The sequence below is a fragment of the Chamaea fasciata genome, unplaced genomic scaffold (assembly GCF_029207755.1).
Source record: "Chamaea fasciata isolate MVZ Bird 193981 ecotype frontalis unplaced genomic scaffold, bChaFas1.0.hap1 SCAF_3, whole genome shotgun sequence".
Lineage (NCBI taxonomy): Eukaryota > Metazoa > Chordata > Aves > Passeriformes > Sylviidae > Chamaea > Chamaea fasciata.
This window is the reverse complement of record NW_027094088.1, coordinates 71,727,103-71,754,476: the sequence shown is the minus strand read 5'-3', so window position 1 is coordinate 71,754,476 and position 27,374 is coordinate 71,727,103.

The following is a 27,374-nucleotide window of genomic DNA, read 5'->3' as shown; positions in this document are numbered from 1 at the left end:
GTGGGGGGAGGAAGGTGGAACTGAGATGTCTCAAAGATGAAGGCATATGCATGGCAGACACTCCATCTGCATGAGCATTGTGCCTTTTTGAAGTGGCACTGGAGAGAAATGGAGGTATTCTACAATTACTGAAAAGTACTAGAAGTGCACGTAGGGAAATTACTCAAATTTGATGGATATAATCATAAAAAAGGTGCAGCAGCTATAGGGTGAGAGTATTAAGCAGAATCCATGCTTGAATTAATATTTTCAGTGGCTAACCAATCAACTACATTGCAACTAGACCTCCAAGATTTTTTTAATTTCTGTAATTTATGACATAGTTGCCAAAAATCAACCTAAGAGAAATAACAAAAGTGATGGAAGGTTTGAATGGAACTGTTCCACCCTGACATAATCTATCTTAAGTTATAGATTTTTTAAACCAGTTTAAAAATTTTCCAGAAATATTAAGAGGACAATTTTGTTGCTTATGAATTTCAGCTGCAGGCAAAATCAGAACAACTCACTTTTCAAACAAGGTATTTTTGCAGAGATACTACTGAAAAATATTATTCACGTGATGAAGAAGAATTTTCTTTTTTTTTTTTTTTAATTACACTTTGGGGAAAAAAAAAGAACAATTAGGGAGCATCAGAAGCGAAAAAAGGCACCAGCCTCATTTAGAGATGCCTCTCTAAATGCAAGAAATTTTCAGGTAGTCCTAACTGAAAAGCAACAATAACACAAAATTACTGGGAAATACTTGTTCCTCTCAGCACTACCCTGCAAACAAGGTAATAGCAGAATGTTTGGGTAATGTGCTTGTGATTCCCATTTCAAACGAATTTGCAAAACGTGATTAAACTTTAGCTGCAACTTTTAGTTAGAGAGCAAATTAAACACAAGTTATGCACAAAGATCTGAAATGAGGTTGAACAGAATCCCACAGAAGGACCTGTGAGAGTGACAGCATAATTAAAAAAATATGTATTCACATGGGAAAAAATATCAAGGTCCATAACACTGCAGAATAGGCATGTAAAAGTTGTAAATACTAGAAATAGAAAGTTGAAAACCTTAAGAGTAACATAATCCAGGTGGAAAACATAAACATTTTGAAAGTATATGTTACCTAAAACAAGTTTTCCAGAATGCAGCCTAAAGGAATTATGCTAAGTAGATTTAGAATGATTGAATCTAGGTATCATTTATTGCAGAAAAGACCCTTAAGATCACCAAGTCCAGACATAAACCTAACATTTCCAAGTCCACCACTAAACCATGTCCTGAAGAGCCTCAACCACACATTTTTTAAATACCTTCAGGGATTATGACTTCACTTCTGTGGGCTCCTCATGACTTCAGTGCCACTAGCTGTGGTGACATTCTTTGGATACACTCCAGCACCTCAGTGACTTTCTTCTAGTAAGGGGTCCAAATCTGAACATAGGATTCAAGGTCTGGCCTCAAGTACAAAGGAGAATTAGAAAGAAGAATATTGTATTGCAATTTATCATCATATTAATATACTCATTTAGAGAATACTATACTGCCTATTGAGTCCTCTAATATCACTTTACATTTAAAATTTAGCATTGTTAATTAGTGTTTGTAACCTCAACAGTATTCATTAAATGAATAATTTCTGCATCAGTGAGTTTCCATATCATGCTGCTTATTTACACTTGTGGCTTGTCTTATTCAAGTGTAAATAATAAACAGAATCCAATCAGAAAGTTAGATGTCTATATCATAAAGTCATTGAAGAAGAAATTTTGGTGAAATTGAAAGGTGAATTTTCCTAGCTGAAAAGTTCCAACAAGATATTGAAACCAAGGAAATAGTTTTACAGCTCCTAGAGGTCAAGAGTTCTTTGCAAATGAAACAACCATAAAATATTACTTTACACATTTACAGTTTTTTGGGGGGAAAATACTTTTATTCTAATCAGAAACAAGCAGAACTTGCAATGATCATGTTTTTGTACATCTAACTAGAATATAGCTAGGAGTATCTCAAATAAAGATTTTATCCTGTAGCTTTTAAACAAATTCTTGAACTGTGCCCACAAGTACAGTTGTGAATAAATACATGTACACAGTGTCTAAGAAAGCCCAAAAAATGTTTTTGTAAGTAAAGATTTCAATATGTAAAAGTAGGACATCAGTGTTAAGAAATTAATATAAGTGTAAAAACAGTATTACTGGATTGTGGTGTTAGTATTTGCTGCCTTTAACCCTGTTTTGATAGTTGCTAAATTCAAACTTACACAAAAAATTTGGAAAAGTTATTACAAAAATATACAAAATATATACAGGGATATTTTAAAACTGAAGGAATATGAATTTTATTTTGAAAATAATTTATTTTTCTACTAAATATCTGGCCAATTTTTTGCCTGTTTCATGGAATGAGTCTTCTTGACCTGTTAAGCCATTAATTTATATTCCAGACATTCAAGATTTTATATCAGAATAACGATCCTGTTCTCTCTCCTTTCAAATCCTAGATTGAAGCATAAATTTATTGTGATTGAATATGCTTTCTCTGAATAACATGTGCTAGCCCTGCAGAACCTATTGTCAGAATTTGGTAATATCTTTCACATAATTCTGGAATGATTAGGGAGAGGCATAGACTGCTGCATTAAAATAAAATCAAAGGAAGCCACAGTGGTTGCAAATATTACGATGACTAACTGCTAGAAAAACAGAAGGCGACAGCTTTTTTTTTTTTTTTTTAATACTGCCAATAGTATTTTCCTCTCAACATTCCTCTGGAATGGAGGAAGCCACAGAATTCACAAAACATCTCTGCTTTGATTTTGTTTTAAAAATAAACAAAGACTAGAATAACAAAAATCTGCTGCTGGTATTGTCAAGAAATATTTTTCCTATGCTTCTTCATATACCTAACATTCATACACCTAACATATTTTGAGGAGACTTTTTGTCTATTATGTCATACTGTTGTGGATTTTTGTGATATATTTAATAATAGGTATTTATTCTCATTCAGTGAGTGCACCTTTTATAGTGATCAAAACCTATTTAATGATGATGACATCAAAAATGAACATTCCAGCAAGTGCACTTATCGCTTATGTCAAGTCAATTCAAGTGGTTTTTCATCCCTTATCTCTGTCATGACTTAAACTGCCCTTGCCCATAGCAGAAATAAGGTTGTCAAACTAAATTTTCAAGTTTATCAGTTTAAAGTCTGTTTTTAGGGCACTCAAAGTTATCTGTGTTGAATTAATTACACAAATGCGGAGATCTCTGCTTTATCTATGTGCCTGGCTGTAAAACCATCAGCTGTGTTTCAACTCACTGTTAAGTCTGACAAGGAAAGAAAAAGGATTAACAAATATTTCAAAGAAGTTAAAAATGTCGTGTGGTGAGTTGACCTTGGCTAGATCCTAGGTGCTCACCAAGGTGCTCTATCACTCTCTTCCCCAGCAGGATGGAGGAGGGGAGAGAAAATAAAATTAAAAGAAATTCATGGGTCAAGATAAAGGTAGTGTAATAAAGCAAAACCAAAGGCTGCTTGCAAAAGCAAATGAAAATGAGATTTATTCTCTAATTCTCATCAGCAGGTGATGTCCAGTCACTTCCCAGAAGGCAGGACTTCAGTATGCATAGCACTTACCTGTCAGACAGACATCAAAATAATGAATGCCACTATTCCTCTGCTTTCCTCTGAGCTTTTAATGCTGAGCAGTCATCACACAGTATGGAAATCCCTTCGGTCAGTTTGGGTCAGATGTCCTGCTTGTGTCCCTTCCTAAGATTTTTCCCACCCCCAGACTACTGGTGAGGGGCAAAGTCAGAAAGCTGTGCAGCACTGCTCAGCAGTAGACAAAATACTGGTGTGTCAAAAATCCATTCTAGCTACCTGTATAAAGCACAGTGGTATGGGGAGTGCTATGGAAAATCAATTCCACCTCAGCTAGATCAATACATGAAGTTTTATCATGAGAAGTCATTCTTTGATAAGAAAAGAAGAAGAAATATCACTCAAGATTCACTGGACTTGAGTAACAAATAACAAATTCCGAAATATTTTCCATTAATTTTTGATGTAATTAAGTTTTGTTTGAGAACAGGATTTTTTTGATATTCCAGCTCTACTACAAGAGATCCCTGAAGGTTAGAGATGGTTAACTCCCACCTTGCATTTCAGTCCATAAAAAAATTTTAATCATTACCCTCCAAGGGAATCAGTTCCCTTAAAAACAATCTCTCTTCAGTCAGCTGTTGAAAGGTAGCCTTTAAAATGAACATTATGGAATTTCACACTTCAGCAGCTAAATGTAGTGAGCCTGGTGACAACATGACAGAGGATTTGGTATTTTCCTTGTGGATATATCAACTTTTTATTAATTAGACTTCTTCTTTATTGTTGATCACCACCCCCTCCCCCAGTAACATCACTAGGTATCAAATAATATGTTTAAAAATATTCACAATACATTGTTTTAGTAGATTGAATAAAACCACCACAATTAACAAAGTTGTTTGTGTTCTGCTTTGGTTTTGGATGAATGGCAACAGAAATTAGCAATAAGATAGCATCATGAGGAAAAGCAGAAGGGATTAACTTCATATCCATTTCCTATTTTCTGTCCTGTTCTTGCCTTGGGATTGCATAAATTTTGTCCCCAGTTCTGCTCTTATTACAGCATAGCCTTTCAATTGTCATGAGACTACATAAACTCTTTGCCATTTTTCTTTTCATTTTAGAGAGGGATCATTTATTAAGGAAATGAAGCAAAACACTGTGGAAATAAATTATGTATGACAATTGCAGGGAAAAAAGATTTAAACACTTCACGAAAACCAGGGAAAATTGATTGCTTTAAGACTGTGAAACTCTTAGTTGTTGTGATCCATTAGGCATGAAGGAAATTTAGCAGGGGTGAAATGGTGGTGTGGTGGCACCTTTGCCAATAAGCAGATTCTTACCCAGCTTTTCTCACTCCCTATCCTCGCAGGACAGTGAAACAAAATAGGATGAAAAAGCTTGTTGCCTAGAGCACCTGCTACCTAAACTTTGCTACTAACAGACAGCGCAGGTGTGAATAATGTTCATTTGTTTAATCTCTGCTATAATGCGTCTGGATACTGCTCTCAGAACTCATACTGACATCTTGGGTTTTGCTCCATTCCCAGTGGGTACCCACTGATTCATGTTCATGCACTGCAAGTTAGAATGAGGAAAAGGAACCAGATGCTTTGCCCTAGTTAGGTAAATGTTGAACATAATTCATAGCATTTACTACTACTCTTTTTCTTTTGTTGGTTTGGGTTTTTTGGGGGTTTTTTTACACAGTCTAGTCTTATTACACTGGTAACATTGAATATGACTTTGGAAAACATAAACTCATTAGGCTAAAAGTGACCACACTATCTAATCATAAGTGAGGGAGGTAAAGAGTGCTTACACATTAGCAGTCCCAGAAGAACAAGGATAGCATTTTGGATGACTGCATGTTTTCACTAATGAAAATAGTTTTCTGTGTGATATTCAATGTGCACTTACACCTACATCTCAGGGCTTACCCTGAGCTGCAAGAAGGACTATGTTTTCCAACCTCAAAATCTACCTCTGGATTAATTTGGTGTACAAATGCAGCTAGACTGAGTGGGAAGTTTAATTGTTGTGTTTTCTGGGAGGGAAAAACATTTACTGTCCTGTTTTGCCAAAACGGATGAACATTACAGTGACTACAGGATCATCTCAAAATAAGGCAGATGCCATAACTGGGTGTCATTAGTCACCTGTTAATGCTATGACTTTGGACTGTCCCAACTATAGAAGCTAAATGGAAAATGGAGTAGCATGCTAGTTTGGGGTTATGCTCTGAAGTAGGCAAAAATAGCAATTATCTATTTACTTTTATAACATTTAGACCATTATATGAAAAAATTGTAATAAAATAGGCATAAAAATTATTGAATAACAGAATGTTTTAGCATTCTAATCTAAGACAAAGTAGTTTTTTTGATGTATTTTTGATGTATTTTCAATGTAATGATAGTTTTGAATGTTTACATGTGTTTTCACACGTAGAAAAGATTCATGCATTAAAAGTTCGTAATATTGAAGGACAATGACCAACATAAAATGGCAAGTGTTCTGCTCTGGAATCCAACAGCATTTCCTAAAGTTTTACAGAAGTTCCTATTTATGCAGAACTTCAGGGGAGCATTTGTGGTATCTGATTATTTTTCTAAGTGATCTCTTGACAATAGGATTTATGCCTCCAAGATATTAAAGTAAAAGGTTATTTGACACTTGAATTATGTAAGAACATTCTTATGGCAATTGACAATAGAAATCAATAATACAAAAGTAAAAGTGTCTTATTTACATTTTATATACATCTGACTATTCTTTTTCTTTCAAACTTAACACTGATGGCAAAAAATGTATTTTTTTTTCCGAAATCTAAATAAAATGCCTCTTTTTTCTCTAGATATTGGGAAAAATTAATGGAATTCTTTTTTAAATTGTCTTGCAAATGTCAAGTCTGTGACCATGTCTGATCCAGAGGAGATAAGGCATCTTATCTCCTATACTGAAGTTCCTTCAGTATCTCTGCCTGAATAATGTTTTATAGTCAGAACTTCTGTATGGGTAATGTTTTCTGATCATCTGCTAATTTTAAGTCCTCTTTTCCAAACTCAGCCAGTGGATTGAATTCTCAGAATATGGTGCCCAAAACTCAGTGAAGACTGTTTGTGAAGGATATACCAGTACCTAATGGAACAGGAGGATTTCACACATTACAAACTCAGTTTTACTTCCTAGTTTGGTGTTTATCTTTCGCATAACTTTATGACAATGTTGATCAGTGTTCTTCCTTTTGTTGGTTTTAATCTGTTTCTGAAGGAAACCATTTCTCATCACGGCTTTATGTAGCCGATTTTTTGCACCTAAATACAATTTTTTAAATTTTACCTTCTTAGATTGTGGCCTACTTTTTCAACCATGTCTTCAAATTTTCTAGATCATTTTATATTTTATTTTCAATATCCAACATGGAGGAAGTCCATCAAAGATGGGATTGTCTGAAAATTAACAAGAATATTATCTGTGCCTTTATCCTAGTTGCTAAATAAAACATCAAATAGTACCAGACCTAGAAAAAAACTCTGGATCCTACTAAGTGCATTTTTTTGTTTGACAATTGACAGCAACAGCCTAAGAACAAATTTGCTAGTTTTCTTTTCCCATTGGAAATAATTTGGCTCTTTCTGAGACATCTCCTATTTCACAAGCAATAAATTTTTATAAGCACGGATACTCTTTAGTTTAAATTGAAAATCATAACAAAAATATTTAAATCTTATGTATTTCTGAAAAGAAACTAAACTTTCTTTCTCGATATCTGACTGCTTGAAAATAATTTCACTGAATGATAACAACTGCCTGCATTCCTTATGTGCTTCCCTCTATTATAAGCACAACCTTCTTTTGTTCTAGTCTTCTAGAAGAGTTTCCTATCCTCCATAGTTTTTAAAAGAAAAATGATGTATTTTTTAGGAACTCCATTGTGAATTTCACCATTCAAAACTAAGTTGAAAATATCTAACTTATTTAAGCACTCTCTATACTGTGTTTTTCCTGTTTTACTACTATGTCCTTAGTACTGCTAGTTAGCTAATCAAAACTGACTTATTTTGTGAAGATTGAATTTAAAAGACAATAAACATGCTGTCTCCTCAGCACTAGCTTTTCACTCCTGCTTTTCAGCAAATTAATGTCTGCCTTTTCCATAAATATTTGTAAAGAAACCATTTCTATATTACCAAGTCATGGGATTTTTAAAATACATTTTCGTCATCATTTATTACACGACATAACAAAGTTTATTTTATAATAGTCATCTCCAGAGCTCAGATTTTCAGTACTTTTCCATTTTGCAGGATTTCTCAATACAGACCAGCTGGTCTCTCATGACCATGCTAGCTTTATGCTGGTTAAAATAGTTGCAATTGTGCCCTTCATTTTGTCTGAAGAACCCCAAACTGCCCTAATTTTTTCCCCATGTATTTTCCACAGAAAGGTCTTTGCTGGTTTTCTTATTTCACAAATTTTAGTCTTGGGAAGCATTTGTTTTTTCTCTTCCCCCTTTCTGACTCTATATGATCCTTGCCATCTCAGTTGAGTTCTGCTTTCATATTCTCAGCAATAGCATGACGCCAGAAAGGAAAGGTTTCTGGGACTGGGTCCACACATTACCTGAAATGAACTATCCTCAGTGAGCAGCTCTTTCAGGGCCAGGATCCAAGGTCTCTTTTCACAGCTAGAATACCAGTTTAAAGTGATCCTTCTGGCATCTGTATCTAGGTGTTTGTCATAGAAACATTCTATGTAGCTCACTATAAAAACATGAATTTAAGTTGGTTCCTCAAGATTACCTATATCTCTAGGTTTTTGCTCCATATTCTATACAGATCAAATTTTGTTTTGCAATTTACAAGAAACTTTTTCTAGCAAAATAAAAATACTTTCTTCAAAATTTGACTTTGTCTTTTTCACTGGAATTTGGACTACTATGAACATAAACATTTTTAAAGATTTGAAAAGCTAGGTTTTTGTATTTGAAACTATATCACAAGCAGAAATTATATTGACACCCTTTCAGTTTTTAAAATGGAAACAGAATAATAGAAAAAGGGGTGAATATTGTTGAAAGTTGAGTTTCTGCTAAAATTACATGAGAGTTTACTCCACGGTTTTACAATTTCCAATTGTATTGTAAAAGTATTCACTAGAGACAAAATATAAATGTTAAAGAACATCTCTTTATCTGAGGAGAAAAATAAGTTCTTATACACATCTTTTCACTCTAACTGAAGAGACTTTACCCCTACTTTTCCATTTCCTTCTCCAAAAATAATGAATAAGCCTAAATACTAATGGTTTGTGTTTTTTTTTTTACAGCTCAATCACACAAAGCATCTTTTCATTACATTTTCAGAAACAAGATGAAAATGTATCTAAGTGTGTGAAAATCTCATCCTAGTCAAGATACTGGAAATGTCTATCAACTACGTCCAAACTTAGGAGATGTACACAAGGTAGACAAAGACGGCAAAGATCGCCCTTGAGGATATTTAGAAGAAAATCTGTCATCTGTAAAACTGAAATGATAACAACCATTAACTACTAGGGATGTGTTTCTTGTCAATTTTCTGAAAAAGAAAGTGCATTTACTAGAAAGATAAAATGTGACTGTCAGGCTGAACAAAGAAAGAACCCAGAAAACCCAAGAACAGCGTGATAAAACAACCAACAAACCAACCAATAAAAACCCTACAGATAAAAGAGAAAAAGAAACCTACCATACACACCCACACACCCACACCCACACCAAGATGTTTTTATCTATACGGTGAAGTCCCATTTAATGCTAGTATGGGCTTTGTTTTCTCTTCTATTTTAGTGCAGTATTCAGAGACAACATTAAACATTAAAAGAAATAATGGCCATCTCTATTCAAAGCAATTACATTAAAAGGTATAATTAAGCAAGTACATTATATATGTGTGTATGTCTATATATTTACATAATTTATATTATGGAAATAAAGCTCAGTGCAGCATTCCTTATTCATGCTTGAACTTTTATTTAAATTACTCAAGGCAGAAATTCCAACCCTCTCCATGAGACATTGCACACATGAAAAAGGAACATTTTCCCTTTTCCAAATTGCTTAGGGTGCACAAATATTTACAAGCAGGTCTCCAAATATCTTAAAGTATAAGACAGGTAGGAGATATTTACAGATATTTTGATGAGCAGAAGTCACACAGCATCAGCAAGATTGTTTAAAACATAGATTGATTGACAAAGAAAGCTCCAGGGACTGTGGGAATTCTAAAGAATAACAACATAGTGACAGTTCTTTTGAACAAAAACACTAAAAATTGGAATGGAAATAAGTTTCGCTCATAAGAGAGACTCCTTTGGGGAGGCGGGGGAGGAAAGTTGTATGTTAGTGCCTTAAATCTCCTTTCACATTTAATTTCCTTTTTTGAAAAGTAACTGAAGAAAGACATGCTTCAAAGACCTTTCTGGCTAGAAAAGGGTAAAGTGAACATCTCGGAAAACTTTCAGTGAGGCTGATATGAAAGCCACAGACACATGAGAAGGGCAAGGTTTTATTTCTTCAAAAGGTTTTCACAAGTTGTGGGGGAGACTAGAACGTTGCAGGTGGATATACCATCAAGCAAGTTTTAAAAAATTGGCTCAGCATGTACTACCAAACTAAAACTAAGAAGCTATCATGATCAGTGACTGCTCCTTTATCTTTTTTAGCTGATGGGAATCACAACAGAAGATATGAGCACCTACCTGAGTATGTAGGTGGGCGAGTGTGTGCGCTTAAATAGTACAAGAGACTTTAAAGTAAAAATATCATGCAAGAGAAAAAAAAAAAAAAAAGTTGTTCATATAAAAATAAAAATTATAAGATAAGGATGTTTAGTTGCCAGGTGTTGGAAAAATAAAGTTTGAAAAAAATACATAAACCTTCAAGAGGCCTTGTAAGTGTTTCATATGTGCTCATGCCTAGGTTGCTACATAAACATTTTTATAAGCTTAGAAAAATCCAACAATATCCCAGTAAGGGCAAACACACAAGTGCACAGATGCAAACAAATTCTGCATTTAAACATCAGTTCAAGCAAGAAATCTTGATACATGTTATTAAATGTTCTGTATTTTTTTACATCTGCACTATATATTGAGCAACAAATAAAGATTTACTTTAATGAGGCATATAAATGTTTGTGTATAGCTAGATTCCACTATGCACAAGGTATGAGCCATTTCTGAATATGAGAACAGAACAAAAACAGTTCAGTTTTTCAAGCCCATATAAAGAACCATCCACTGAGCCAAATTTCCTCAGCCCCCAGGAGGAAAATCAGCAGGGGTAAGGAGTGTGTTGGCTGAAAATGCTTTTAACGGTTAGTCTGGCAATTGGCTGTACTGTTAATGTTTGGCTTGAACAAGCCGGCCTAACCTATTGCCAGCATAGCTCAACCTGAGAATTACAACAGCAGTGTAGAATGCAAATAAGTTTCACAGGAGAAAAAGAAATGCACATTAAAGAGGAAACATAAACATCTGGGCATATGTGCTTCAAAAAATATGTTTCATTTAACTCTGGACCCAAAAGTTCATGTCAGAAAACACAGACCCATGGCTATATTTATATGAACACTCAGAGATGCTTAAAATATCAGAAAATCTTTACGGTTGGTCAATATTTTGATGACACTGGCCCAGATAGGCTACTGTAGATATACGTTTTCTACAGAACAGTTATTGGCCCTTACTAACCTGAATAACTTGGAGTGTCTTTTGTATGCATTGACAGTCATCTTGTAAAGAATTTAAAATGGAATTTAAGTTTACATACTTTTTTGATATCAAGGAATTTCTAAGTCCCAGTGTTCTGCTGAAGCTTACCTTGTCAGCTAAAACACCTAAGACTTGTGGAACTTCTAGACACCCTCAGATTAGAACTCAATTTCAGTATTTGGAACTATACTATACTTTATTAAATAGTATATTTTATAAATATAAATTCCATTCAGTTCCAAGTGAAGAGTTCAGAAAGAAACTTAGTGTTTAGGAAGTCCTAAGTTTTCTTTTTTGGGTTATTTTTTTGATTTTTGTTTAAATTTCTCAGTCACTGCCTGCAAACATCTTGATATATGCTGCAAATTAGAGTTCTTCAAAGCAACACTATTATCAGTGAGACAGTACTTGAATGGTTATCATCATCCTTTCCAGCTGGATTTGACAACTAGTAAACTTCAAAAAAGACAAGCTTAACTGTAAGCATGACTGTGAATGTTGAATGCAGTATTTGTTCTGCTGGTCTAAAGACCATAACATAAAAAATAAATTCATTCACTTGAATATTGAAATAAAATTCTAAGTGGTTTCACATTTTAGGTTTTTATTGTGCCACATGTATTTTATGCTATTAGAGCTATGTGTATAAAGGAGAAAAAATATATGCTATCTGTTGCCAAAACATATTCTTTATTAATCCGTGTTGCTAAATTATTTACGTGAAAGGAAATTCAGCAAGTCAAAATACTGATATTTCATTTTGGATTCTATCTTTAATCAGGCTAAATAAAATAGAGCTCAAATCTGAAGCTAAGCAATTTGTTTAATTCAATAGCATTTCAGTATTTTTTGTAACTGCCTACAAAGAGAAAAAATACTATTTATGCAGGTTTATCGGAAATATTAAGTGCAAACTAGAATTTTAATTTTTTTTAATGTGCTGACAGAATAAAACTACGATATTAACCAGAAAGGGAACAAAATGTTGTCTATGTATGTAAAAAGAGAATAAACTGCCCAAAATTATCAGAAAACAGAAGGATTTTACAATGTAATTTTAAACATCATTAATCCATCCAAAATTATCAACTTCACAAGTTACAATCCATTGAATCCCTATTCATACTAAATCAGATATGGGAAGAATATCATTAAAAAAATGCCATCAAACCTTTCTTGTTTCTTTAGATCTTAGGTGGACAAGGCCATACTATTCACTTCTCACATTAGTACACAGGTTGGTCACATTGTGTGTGGTTTCAGTTTGTCTATTTGTTAGATTATTTCCTTTCAGGTTACACATATAATATTAATTAGAGTGTATGATAGCAAAAAGGGGAGATAACTCAGCAAATTCCATTACTACTAAGACACACAGCACTGTTCTTAAAGCACCTGTAGAAATTTGAACTCCACTTGATAGCTTCTGAAGACCAATGGCTTGATATAATTTAGTAAAGCAAAATTTTGTGCAGCCAATTTACTTCCCATGGGCAAAAATTCAAGTGCAAAAGTTCAAGTGTATTCCCTGCTTGATGTTAACCAATGAAAGGACAACAAAAACCCCTTACTTACAACACATAAGAAATTAATTTTAACAAATATTTGATCTAGATTTTATCTGAATCTTTATTTTGTGTGGCAACTTGCAGTATGAGGGATTTTTGAGGATATAAACTTAGCATTACTATTTTTATGATATTTTAATAATCTGTAGATCTATGGATTATGAGAGCCTAATTTCATATTGTAATTTCATTCACATGTCACTCAAAGCAATGTCTTGTGTCAAGATACAAAAACTTCTGGGATTTGAGGAATGCATTGTTTTATGAGGAATACATTGTTTTATTCAGAGATCATATCTAAAGGTTCAAATAACTTAAAACTTCGTACTTATTTCTCATGCTGAATGTTATATCAGTCATGAATATTATGTACAAAGAAAAAATGATCCCTTTTATTTGTTGACTATCAGGTAGGTGTGGAAGCATGAAATAATCATCTTATTGTACTGTATTTGATATTTAATTTTGCTATGCTTGTTTTATCACAGTAACATTTCACATTTCAGAAAATAATGTCACAAGGTTTACAATTATTTTAACAATTTCCCTATATTTCAGAGTGCTGATTTGTGGGGGAGAGGTAAGAGGCCTGATTTGTGGGGGAGAGGGGATTAATTTTCTTTTTTAAACCTTCGAGATAAAGGCTCATATGGTCATTTATGTAGCTAATTGTATACAAAGAATTTTCTCTTTTAAACACATGCATGAATGAAAGACACAATACTAAAAATGGCTAACATATTAATGTACAGTCAATAACGGCATGGAGCAAAGGGGAGAAAAAAACAGAAAGGGTAAAAAAAGTGAAAGATAATGCAGTAAAAAGTTTTAAAAATCAAATAAATCAGTGCATATTGATGATTTAACTGAAATTAAACAAGGAAAATGCATTTTCCTGCATCAACTCTTCCAGGTGGAATATCATGAAACTTCTAAAAGCAAGCAGGAATGCATCATGCTGAAGTTCCTGAAGTTGTGATTCATGCTCACACAGCAAGCTGTTGTAAGCTATCATCCCTTTCACATGGTATTTTATACAATGCAGCTTTATTTATTTTTGTGAATACCTGAAGCTGTGTCTAGAGGGTGCCTTAAGCAATGGTGGGGCTGGGGCATGGCCGCTCAGTTAAACAAATGGCTGAACATTTGTCCAGGTGTAAGGACAGAATTCCGGTATGCTTTTGGGCAGTGCCAGCTGTCACCCTCCCAGACAAATCACAGGCAATTTTAGGGGGTTAATGCAGGTCAGCGACTATTCATAAAAGTTTGAATGTAGCTATTTCAGAGGCTGGGATGGTTTAATCCCACAGTCACAGCCAGACTCTGACAGTTGGCATAAGCACTAGAGAAGAGGCTCTTTTCTATATTGTTTAGTATTATACATGTAATTTACTTACCCTGCATACAGCACTAGTGTTTCTGAAAAGCACAGCTGAGGTCACTGGGTCTGTTCAGCCTGGCAAAGAGGAGACTGAGGGGAGACCTCATTGCAGTTACAACTTCCTTGTGAGGGGAAGAGGAGGGGCAGACACTGATCTCTCTGGTGACCAGTGACAGGACCTGAGGGAATGGCCTAAAGCTGTGTCAGGGGAGGTTTAGGTTGGACATTAGATAAAGATTCTTCACCCAGAGGGTGTTGGGGCACTGGAACAGGCTCCCCAGGGATGTGGTCACAGGATCAAGCCTGACTGAGTTCAAGATGTGTTTGGACAATGCTTTCAGGCACATGGTGTGACTGTTGGGGATAGTCTTGTGCAGGGCTGGCCATTGGAGTCGATGATCCTTGTAGTCCCTTCCAACCCAGCTTATTCTGGGATTCATCACTTACAATGATGAAATCTTAACAAGTTCGCCCTGAGTTTTCTCTGTGCTTAGGGCAAAACTGTCTCACAGAGTACTATGAATGTGATGTAAAATTCATGCAGGTTACGTGTTTCCATAAGAAAAAATTAACTGGGGCTGTATTCCTGATTTCAACATTTCTTCTCCAAAAACAAAATACTAATTTAGCTACAAGGAGGTCATTGAGAAGCAGCAAAAATGTAAAGTGATGCATAACTACCATCTTTTAACTGAAAATCAAAAAGGGCTGAACCCCCAAGTACACAAAGTGGAGATTTTCAGCATTTCTGTATTAGCAATGCATTATTCCAAATAGTGTGCAAATTGAGAACTATTCACTGAAGGCATCTCTGCATAATTTAAAACTGTGAAGAACTTCAAGCTTTTGGTAAATTAATAAACCACAGGTCATGGTAAAAAGTGGTAGTTAGCTAGCTGCCCAGGTATAGTATATAAAAGAAGAGCTCTAAACTACCCTTATTTTTAAGAGTTTTATAATAAGTGGGATGCTAGATCTTCTTTAGAGCTGTTTAACTAAAATTCTGAAATTTATTCTTAATTTCTCCCAGTTTACATGAGAAGATATTGTAAACTGTTTCCAACTTCTGTAGAGCAACCCTTACAGGAGAGTCCTTATTCTATGAATTAGGAGCACTTTTCACACAGTGTTAACCCAGGATTAGGGCCTTTTAAAGGTGTAGAAAAAATCTGATATCATGGACATTCAGTGCAAATTAGTTTTAACTTACACTTGCAGCACCTTTTACTTAGTTTTTAAATATATCAGTAAGCTTCCACGTAATTTTTTCTCGTTGTATCCTATTTTAATTTTGTCCTTACACATTTTTGTTTGAGTGTATATTTATATATATGTGTATATATATACTCTCTAACATAAATAGAGAAAAAGTTTATTGGAGAAAAATATGAAACATAGTTTTTCACTGTAATACTATATTTAAAGTGTTGACATAAAACTTCATTATTATTCATAAATGCTGCTACTATTTAATAGCAAAATGTATAAAGAATGTCATGAAGAGATTTGACTCAAAGAATGTTAAGTGCCTCCTGACTTTGCTGAAGTTTAGAGAAAAATGACAATGAAACTCTGCTGAGATAACACATATTATTCAAAGACATGCAGTAGCTTCTAAAGAAAAAAAAATCTTTTTTATTTTAGATGATGACAAGGAAAGTAGTTTTATTTGTACTCCAGCTAATTTTGTTACAATATAAAAAATCTGGTCTACTGAGAATTTTCTATCCAAATAAGGGACTTCAATTATAACTGTGGAAAAGAGGTGACATTCAAAGTTGATATATGAAAAACCCACATCTGTCAGTCTGTATTTGAATGTCAATAATGCATGTTATTCCAATGAGAGGAGACCTTGCCTGAGGAAGAAAAATTCTAAGCCTGTCAGAAGACAATTTCTTTTATAGCAAACGGAGAATAATTTACCCATGTTTAAGATTTTCCACTTGTGGTATTTCAGTTATAACAGCTGGGTTTAGCAGAATGTGTTTTAATATGCCTTTGCTAATGGAGTATAGAAGTGGTAAGGACAAATCATGCAAAAGGAAGGAGGAACAAAGAAATAAGGAATCATTACTGTAGTAGTTCATATCACTTCATTTGTAACTGAATCTGATTCAAAAACTTCCACATAAGGAAGAGAAAGAATCCTAAATAAATCTTTTAAGTTTGTGAAATTTAACTATTGGATTTAAAGTAAATGCTGAGTTAATACAGTTCTACATGTTAAACAAACTGCATGTAGGGTTTGTGATTTTGTACTTTTTATCTAAAAGACTAAATAATATCCCCTTCATAGATCTTGATATTTCTGAAATATTTTATGATCATGTCTAAGGTAAATTCTCAAGTTAGTAATAGTGTTTCCCTGCCATCTTTTACAAAGAAAAACTAATTCTGACACTCATTGATGTAGGTAGATGCAAGAAAGGCCAAGGTTAAGATACTCAGAGTCCCACTGCTCAGGCAGGATGACGACAAAAAAAAAAAATCAACCTCTCATTCCTTTATTCTTTGCCTTTCTTCTGTTTAACAATATATGTATTTGTTCTTGCAAGTGTAGTCAGCAAGCATATTTAAAAAATACTAGAGGTCTCATCAGAATCATAGAATCATGGAATCATTAACTTTGGAAAAGACCTCTGAGATCATCAAGTCCAAGCTTTGGTTGAACACCACCATGTCAAATAAATCATAGCACTACGTGCCATGTCCTGTTGTTTCTTGAACATTCCAGGGACACTGAATCCTCCCCCTCCCTGAGCAGCCCAATCAAATACTAATCACTCTTTCAGTGAAAAACTTCTTCCTCATGTCCCACCAGAACCTCCCCTGCTACAGCTGAATGCTTCAGGCTGTCTGCCTGACAGAAGAGAGTGACCCCCCAACTGGCTACAACCTCCTTTCAGATGGTTGTAGATGGGGACAAGGTCAGCACTGAGCCTTCTTTTCTCCAGGTTAAACCAACTCAGCTCCTTCAGCTGCTCCTAATAGGAATTGTGCTTCAAACCCTTTTCCATTTTCATTGCCTTTCTCTGGATTTGCTCCAGCACCTCAATGTCCTTCTTATAGTGAGGGGCTCAGAACTGTAAACAGGACTTAAGATATGGCCTCACCAGTGCAGGAGGATTCCTTGTTGTATCAGAAAAGGCGCTGTATGGGTGAATGGCAAACACTGAGCAAGACTTCTACCTTCTATTACAGAAATAGAGTCAGTTTGAAAAAATTCAAATTTTAAACTAATATGTGCAGAGAAAACAACCATTAAGTTCCATGCTTGCGAAACTGGAGGGATTCTGAAGGTGATTTTATATAGCTACTGGATGACAAATTTTGTTTGAAATTTCTATTACCAACTTTTATACTCCCTTCTCACGGGTATGGTGAATTTGTTCTATCAAGTTATTCCATGACTAAATACAGTCAAGGAGCTGTGAAAGAAAGGACTTGAAATGCAACTGTAATCCTGGTTTTAGAACAACCTCATCCAAAGTTACTCTCCTTTTGTTTTTGTTTGTTTGTTTGTTTTTTGGTTTCTTGGTGATTTTTTTGTTTCTGTTTTGTTTCTTTTTGTTTTGATTTGTGGGGGTTTTTTGTTGCTGTTGTTTTGGTTTTGGGTTTTTTTGTCCTCTTTTTTTGGAAGGAAAAAAAATCTTCCATTTAAAAAAATCGTCTTCCTCATTTATTCCTATTTCTCCATGGAACTCTCATATCAAAGACACCACAAAAAATCTGGACCAAGCAGAACTGATTGCAGCTTCACAACCAGAAAAGCAATTTGTAAAATATAGAAACATGACAGGCTAAATATGGAAAGAAAGCAATAGAGACTGTAGCAGCAGTGAACGTAGTTTTCCAAATATGGCAAAAGTCAACAGAATATTGGTGTTTAATAAATGATTCTTGTGGAAAGCCCCATGGATAGATGGCTACGAGTGATAGTGAGATGCCACTCCATTGGATGAAGAAGATAGAAAGGAATTGGGGCATGTGGAAAACTATTGCCTTGCATATGGTTTGAATACATTAAGATGTAAGAATTTTGTACCTCAAGTGCTGAAGTTTTCAATAGCTTAGGATCTCATTAGAAAGCTTTCTAAGGAAAAAGAATTTTTTTTTTTTTTTTTTTTTTTTTTTTTTTTTTTTTTTACTAAAGCCATCCAAGTAATGAAAGGCAATAAACAATTTTGGTTATAAGTTAGCTGTCTTCCAGGTTTCAGACTCATTTTTCAGAGATGGTGGATTAGTATCAGGCAGAATATAGAAATCTTCTTTCCAAAGCCTTTTAAACAACAACTTTGCTAGATAAGGGACTTAACAACACTTAGGGATATCAGTAGAATAGAACTGGAGTTGATTCTTGGGTCTTTCCCCAAGGATTCTCTGCATACCATTTTAGTGTGGAAATTTTTAAGGACTCCATTAATTTGAATGGAGAAAATTGATTCTGTGTATGCAAAACATATATTGTGTTTTAAAAATGTTAAAACCTTAAATGAAAAGCATATTGATTGCTTTAGGTATGAAAAAGTTCATGTTGACAGGTTTATGATGCAATATGCAATGTACACACTATAAAAAATTCATTTGTGCCTAAACTGTGTTGAAAAAGTAAGAGTTGCAGTAATTAATTATCTGTTTCAGTTCAATTTGCTTTCTATTGAGTACGTCTCATGCTGTTTTATAGTACTTAATAAAATCTAATCCATTAGACAATGTGATAGAATCTTGTAATATATACTGACTGCAGGCCCCCTTTGGTTCTAAAACCAATTTATATGTAGATGATACTCATTTTAATTCTCCTCCAAAATAATTCAGCTTACAGTTTTAAATAGTGCAAACTAAATACTTCTTGAAGGCCAACATCAGGTTCACAAAATCTTTTCATTGTGCTGCTCATGTAAGAAAAATATAATGAAGCTGAAAGAAAAAGGATTCCTTTTTTCCAAGGTACAAGTTAAAACAGCACCATGTACATTCATTTAAAAATCAAACAAGAAATGAGAGAAGTAGGATGTAAATTTAGCAGTTGTTCTGAAAGTACATTGCTAGCATATGGGGATATACAAATTTATAAATAAAGTAATTAAGACATTTTCTGCAAAATAAAACAAAGAAAAATACCCAAACACCTTTGTTTACCTCATCAAGGATGTATCTGTCTAAACCAGAATTCATTCCAAAAAGAATATTTGCTTTAAAAGAAATTTTATACCTTTAAAACAATGATCCATTGTTTTTTTACCCAACTGCTTTAATGGTATATGTGTTTTCTAGACTTTTTTTCTTTGCAACTGTAAAATTAGAATATAAAATTAAAGATATTTAAATTAAAATAAAATATCTGTATTTATATAGTATGTATTATGCAGCTGAAAAAGAAAAAAAAAAAAAAAAAACAGTCAACAACAAACCCACTACAGAATCCTAATAATTCTAGGACTGAAAATCTGTTTCACACACAACCATATGAGAAAATCACACCCCATTAATTTGATTCATATGAATTTTATTTATGACAAGCAGAAAAAATTAAAAAGAATTAATCCTATATCTCTAAGTTAAATTTTATTTTTCTCTTTACAATTGACTTGATGTATTTTAACTTATAAAAAGTGTTCTAGATATCATGTATGACTAGTCACTCTATATCAAAATATTGATCATTGATAGTTTTTGCAGCTGAATCCATTAGTAGAGAAAAGATCATATATTAAAATCCCCTAACACAAAGGAGTTATTTAAAGTATTCTATATTCTTCTGCATTTGCAGAAGAGGTCTCTGCATGCTATACTATGCACATGGCCCTCAAAGTTCCTTTTTTATGACCAGCCCAAAACAGAGAAAAGCAGGGGTTTGGTCCTGCAGACTGAGAGATGAAACTTGGGAACTATTCCTCTACTGAGAAGACAGTAGGGGAAAGGAAAACATTTTGACTTCAGTTTCCAGTTTTACACACAAAATGCTTCCAGAAATTTTATCTAGAGATAAATTACTTATATGATTGAAACAGGAAATTTATTTCATGCAATTTTTGTTTATTTATGCCTAAACAATAATTATTATGCATTTAGAACTTTTCTGAATCCAAGAACACAATTCTCAGAGTGAAATGTTTTGTTTAAGTCATGTTTAACAGTACGCTTCACCCTTGGGGATGTTGACTTATAAATATGTATATGGGAATCCAGTTGGCAACATTTTAAGAAATAAGTTTAAAACTAAAGGTTCCTATACTGGTGCCCAAGTGTCAGAAGGCAGTCATGGTATTAGATCAGCTCGTTCTGAGGGATTCATCTCATGTTTCGACATTTCAAAATTTGACAACCGGGCTTATCTTAGTTATCCTAAGCTCCTCTGTAGCCAAAAGGGAGAGAGAACAGCCTGTATTTAGAGTAAGAACTTTTCTATAAAGATGGAGTTTCTAGGATAAAAATATAGCAAGTCTGCCAGCTACGAAGTAAAACTTCCCTCAACTGGAAAGCAAAGCACAAATTTATCTAATGTTTGATAACAGCAATTTAAGCAATAGGAGGCAAACTTACAGCACCTGTGAGAGAAGAGCCAGATTTGTCTCTAGATACTGATGGTACAATCTATTTCTCTCTCTTCATATCCCCTGATTCATTTAGAATTTCTTAAACATTTTTTTATTATCTTTTTATTTGTAGTTCTTCATTGGACCTTCTACAATTATCCCAAAGACATTCTAAAGCATGTGCCTGTGAAGTGAATGAGAAACGGGTCAAAAAACTTTTCTCAGAGCTTATTTATGAACAGGCATAGACAGATTAATTGCATTACTGCTTAATGGAACACATATTCAATTAGTTTTGCAATGGCCTTTCAATTAAATAAACTTTCTGAGGCCAATTTAAATGTCAGAAGAATGGGATTGAAACCAGACATTTTTTACTACAAATTAAAGTCCATAGATCTTTTTTCTCCACTCCTATTTAAAAAAGTAGGATACTCAATTTTTATTTTTGTGAAGGAGTTATTAAGTAGATCAGTACAAGCTTGTTTTATGAATTGTGGTGTAATTCAAGGACTTCTCTCCACAGAGAAATAGTTACAGTAATACCTACAGATCACTACACATCATCTTTATCATGTTAGTCCTTTACAACACACATAAACTTCTACATATATTCTATCACTTTTAAATAGCAAAATTGAATGAAATTATGAAAATGGAAATATGTTATGAGTTTCTAGACATATTGTGAGAAGAAAAATAATTCCTTGTAGAAAATACTTTACCTATTGTTAAAAAAAATCATTGTGAGTTCTTTCTCTGTTTTTCACATACTGCCTAAATTTTCCAGGACTTTTAACAATTTAAAATTTCTCACAAGACTATGAAATTAATGCAAAAAAATCCCAAATTAACTTCATGAAGCTGAATCAACTTCAAGTCAGTAGCAAGTGGCAATAGTTTGTAAGGCCAGATTGTTCACTTCCATTAGAATAGCTCAGCTGATGACAGTCAATATGTGGTTCAAGTTCCACAGTTAAGATTTTAGGTCTCATTGGCTCTTAAAAAAAATACCTCCAAAACTGAGCTAACTTTGTCTTCTTGTCTGCCTTCTTTGTTAAACAAAGCCATCTATTTGGTGTAATTCTACCAGGGCATCTCTTTTGACTTCTGTTTGTGGGCTTGAGTGATTTCATTTCTATTGAGCATAACAAAGCTACTTGCATGACTACAAGGAAGATTTGTAATATTTCCAAGAAATAAGAATGCTGGTTTATTACTAAAAAGATAGAACAGCATCTCAGTCTTTTTATATATTTGTGCAAAAATGATTTTAAAAAGAGGTTCACATTACATATGTCAGTACACAGGCATGTAAGTTACACGTAATATATTGGGTTTTAGCTGTAATGAATAATTCAGAGTTGCCGTAGCTTCATCATTGTAACTATGTTGGGTTGTTTTTCTCACAATACAAAATCATTAGATTTAATAGTTCAGGCTAAGGGACTGGATCTTGGTCTAAACTAAACAGTCTCAAATATCGCCCCAAGTTTTATTTCGAAAGAAGAGCAAAAACATGGCACTGAATGAGCCCAGTGATTACACTCCCGTGTCCTGGCTATTTCTTGCTCTTGGGATTTTCTAAACTGTCACAGTTTGCCAAATTGCTAATCCTTGGCAGGATTCTCTTTCTTTCTCTTCCAAGCTTCCCTTGCACTGTTTACATTTAAAAGATAAAATAAGAATAAAATTCCTTTAGCTCTACAATTCTACTGCTCTTGTGCGCGAAGACTTCTTTTTTTTCTTTTTAACCTGACAGCTGACAAATATTGTTAATGTTGCCTACTGCTTACATTAGAAGATAATGAACAGTTATTGCTACTAATCCTACGTCACACATAATTTGGTAGTGTCATGTCCACCCTCTCCTCCAAAAATTGTCTCTTCACTATAAAGTTTGTATTTTGATATATAAATGGGTTTTCTACCTTCAGTCAATCCTTTTTTTGTGCATCAGTTAAATTCAAAGAGGTTCTCACACAAATGATACCCATTTCACACACTACACAAGAAATATTACTATTGCATTAATAAAGTTGATCTTAACTTTTTCCTTACAAATTTTATTCCATTTCCAGGTTCTTGTAACTGCAGTGGTGAAGTTACCATTTACACCATTAATTGCCTACTTCAAAGAGTAACATGAATTTCAGTTCTATTTATGGATTAAGCACTCAATTAGCTAAGAGGAGCAAAACTGAAAGGAAACAATACATTTTTCTCCTATTAAGGGGATAAAAGCATGAATTTCTTTAATTTATGACAAAATGTAGGACAAATCAAATTCAAAAATGAGGGGAAAACCCCATAGACTGAGCACTACCAGAACTTTTGCTGACAGATGATACAAAAATGGGCCTTCAACAGTGTTATATATATTTTTTTAATATGGAGAAAAAACATGATAATATTTTAGAGGAAGCATAAATATTTGTAAAACCAAAACATTATTTAAATAGTCTAAGGAAAGTTTTTGCTAGCTTACTTCCCATGGAATGATTAATGACTCAAATTTAAGGTCTGGTTCACCTCAACATACTTCTGACATTCTTTCTCCTGTTCTGAAGAAAGAAAAGTTATTTACCAAATGTGAGAACCTTTCTTCTCTTATATTACCTTCATTCTTACTTTCATGTTTCCAGTTCTGGCTAATATTTACCTTAATTACCTATCAGTTTTATAGGTGCATTTAATATGGCAGATTTTTTTTTTATGTGGGTCTACAAATTTTCACATCATACTCAGACAATATTTATTTTTAACTTAAGAAAAAATTAGGCATATGTGTCATTCTACAGTCTTTTCCTATGGTCAGAGGACAAAGACATGAAGACAATGTATTTTGACTTCTCTGGGCAAATGTTGAAGGGTAAATGTTTTATCTCTGTTCAGTGAAGATAAGATCCTATCTTTGAGTAGCTTAAATGCCTGAAGCTAGGGCACATGGATCATACTTCCTATGCTTTATTCGATCTAAACAATGAACATTTTGTTTCTAGCAGATGATACCATCATTACATGCTGGCTGTATAAATATCACTACAGATGCAAAATTAAAGATACAAAAAAAAAAATTAAATTTTCTGACACAGGATACTGCACCCTGCTCCTCTTATGGGTGGTTCCACAGATCTGTCATAGAATGGAGAGGGATGAACACTGAAATATTACTAGTGAGCAGTTTTTTTACAGATGCAACACACAATTCTTTACAGTGGCACAGCTGTGGAGTAACCAAATCATAAGATTCAGTAGACTACATTTTCACCGGTACATTCTTACAGAAAGTTCCTCATATGAAGAAAAGGAAAGAAAACACGCCCCTCCCTCCCCCCCCCAAAAAAAAGAAGAAAAAATTAGAACTAAAAAAAAGGACTGACATTGTCTGCCCTCATTTTACAGAAAAATCTACGGTCAACATGGGTGAGAAAGGTGAGGTCTTACTACCCCAGTGCCTCACTTTTAGCTTGCTTTCGTGTTCAACTTTGAGACATCCAGACTTAAAACCTTTACAATAATTCTTTAAGACATTGCAGCACAATTAAATTTATAATCTTCTTTGGCAGAAGAAATTTCTCCTCTATATATCTGTGGTGAGTATATTTTCACCGCAGCTGAAGTCTGAAATGTGAAGGAAACACTCATTAAAAGAGTAATTAGTGGTTCTCATTAATGGGCCTCTTCTCTAGATAGTGGCTCTGATCATGGGTTTTTCTTGGGGATGGCTAACTCCAGGCAGGTCAGCTCGGCTCCAGGATGGCTAGTAAGACTTCCATAAGCAAACAAATATACAGATGTAGGAAAAAAAAATTAGGAAAACAGCTCTTATAAAGCTCTTGCTATATAATTATGTTGACAAGCAAGCCACTTATACCTGATCAGACCCTTTGTTCCCCATTTCCATTCACTTACTTCCCACATGTTTTTCCATGGTCCCTCAATTGTCTTAATTATTCTGTAATAACAGATATCTGATACACTCAATCTGCTTAAAACATACCACAGAAAGATTTCAAAATTCATAAAAAGCCCCCTAAATATCCCATAAGTTTGCTATTTCCCATAGGCCCCACAATTATCCTGACCAGCCACTTTGTTATCAACTACACAAGTTTTTCAAGGTGACCTTTTCAATGTCCCATCAGTCAGGGACCTCAGCACGCTGCTCTTTGTTAAGGTCACTGCTATATATGGGTCTGTAGGATTTGTAGGTGTTGACTTTTCATGTTTAATTACTATTAACCAGGTTACTATTAACCAGGTATCAAAAACCAGTCCTTTCATACAAGTCATCAAATTTGTGGAGCAGAATCAACATAACCACAGTACATTTTTACACCAGTGCTACATACTTGCTTTAGGATGAGAAAGTCTAACTCACCATCCAAAACTTATTGAGAATCCTAAGCAAGTAGAAAGAGCAGCTGTTTGGGACATGCCCTGTTCACACAAAGCTGTTGTAAAGCACTCAGTTGCTGGGGGATTTTGGAACTCCCACAACTTCACCATAGCAACAGACCCTCACTGCCAGAGAACTTTTCATTGCCAAATGCAAATGAAATTAAATCTAGCACAGTTCTTGCCACTTTCTAAATCTAAACCTTATCCATGAGAAATCCGCTGCAATGATGTTCTTTATTAAAGTCCTCCAAATCTCTGATATTTCTCCATTTTTCAGGATAGGATTCCTTATTGCAGGGCATGAGCTTTTGTCATTTATTAAAAATGTATTTTCTGAAGGTTGATTTGTTTGGGTTTGATTCAATATGATTTATTTGGTAAAGGTTAACATTCTGTTAATGTCATGACCACCTCAGAAATACCACTCATATAGATCTATTGAGTTAGTATTATACCAAGTAGCATTGGTCTTGCAAGCATGGAAATATGGTTTCTGTGGAAGAATGGAATTTCCTGTGTCCACTAAAATTGCATTGATGGCTGATCTACCCAGACCTTCGGTGAGCAGCTCCTGAAAACTTCTGATCATCTTAGGGTTTACTGAAAGCAGCACAGAACATGACTGAGTACCTGAGAGGTTTTCCCTTTATAAGCTTACTCAAATGTAATAAGATCTAATGTTATAGCAGGTTGCAATAAAAATACTGCTCCCAGAAACATGAACTGTAAGAGAAACTATGTTTAATAAAGAAGAATATTTAAAAGAAAAAAATTCCTAATTTTTTACAGATGTGTATTATACAGTCTATATTTTTGTTTACAATGTATGCCACCTCTTTTATTTACTTAGAAAATACAGTTCTGTCCAGGAAAGTACAGATCTTTAAATACTCACATAAAAAAAAAAAACAAAAAAAAAAAAAAAAAAAAAAAAAAAAAAAACAAAAAAAAAAAAAACACAACCAAAAAAAACCAAACAAACAAACAAAAAAAAACACCTACCAGAATGCATCAAAAGAGGTTATTTGAAATGGGGAGGGTTTGTACCAATGGGTCCTTTTCACATGCAGAGTTTGATCTCAGAAGGCAATTTCTGTTTTCTAAGAGTGCCATGAGTGGCTTTGGGTTGATATATAAACAATTAAATGTGAAATAAGCTCTTTATTTAAAAAAAGAAAATTTTATTTGACGGGAAAAAAAGTTTCATCTTCAAATCCCTCTGATTAGAGCTGAAATTTTTATTTAGAGTCTAGATAATGAAGTCTCTAAGCTATGAAACCACAAATGCAAGCTTTGAGGTGATTAAAGCCTTAGGCCTATTACTGTAGAAAATTACCTTATTTAGGCAACAAGAACAATTTGATGCTAACAGACTTGGAAAAAGAATAGACAAAAAAGCCTTTGAAAACAAGATTTTGTTTACAAGTATTGTTCTCATTACATAGTCTAAATAGTAATGTGTGCACTTGATTTAATTACATTTAATTAAATTGCATTTAATTACATTTAATTGCAGTTAATTAGCATAGTATTTTGCTATGGATTCCTACATAGTTCCAGTCTGATGCTTAAGTCCAGACCCACAAACCAATCAAATTTCACAAATTCTTATCTAGACCAATTTTAGAGTAGTTTTCTAGAGTATTTTTATTAAAAACTCACTGTGAATGTTGACTAGAAGCTTCAGTGTTTATTGTGAAGTTCCTTAAATCACAAAAAATACCTGCTTTTCTTAAGGCTTTGAGCTACTGCCATGGTTGCAATGCTGATATCTTAAGCCTTGTCCTGGGCTGTAGTATAAGATGTGCACAAAGTATTCTATCACCATCTTCATGAACTGTTGAATCCAGGTGGGGCAGTGTTTTCCCGGCCCCTCCTTCTGGGCCATTATCTTCTCTTAATGGCCCATCAGATGCCTTGCCCATGACTCACAGATAACTCCCTCCAGGAGCTGTCTCTGTTTAATGGGCCATCAAGGACCCACCGCATGACCCATCATCCCATTGTGAGATGCTCCGCCCAGGGGGAGGAACCAAGCATTCTCACCTGGATATAATCTGGGGTTTGGGACAGTGCAGGGGGCCCTTACCCACTGGATTCCCAGAGGAACAGAGCTAC